Below are 217 nucleotides of genomic sequence, written 5' to 3' on the forward strand. Positions count from 1 at the left end.
TATTATTATTACTTGAAAAAAAAGGAACAAAAATAAGGCAAACATGGAATTAAATCGTGAACGATTATTATTATTATTATTATTATTATTATTATTAGTAGTAGTAGTAGTAGTAGTAGTAGTAGTAGTAGTAGTAGTAGTAGTAGTANNNNTATCATCATCATCATCATCATCGTCATCATCATCATCATCATCATCATCATCATCATCATCATCA

The sequence above is a fragment of the Apis dorsata genome, unplaced genomic scaffold, assembly GCF_000469605.1.
Source record: "Apis dorsata unplaced genomic scaffold, Apis dorsata 1.3 scaffold_40, whole genome shotgun sequence".
Classification (NCBI taxonomy): domain Eukaryota; kingdom Metazoa; phylum Arthropoda; class Insecta; order Hymenoptera; family Apidae; genus Apis; species Apis dorsata.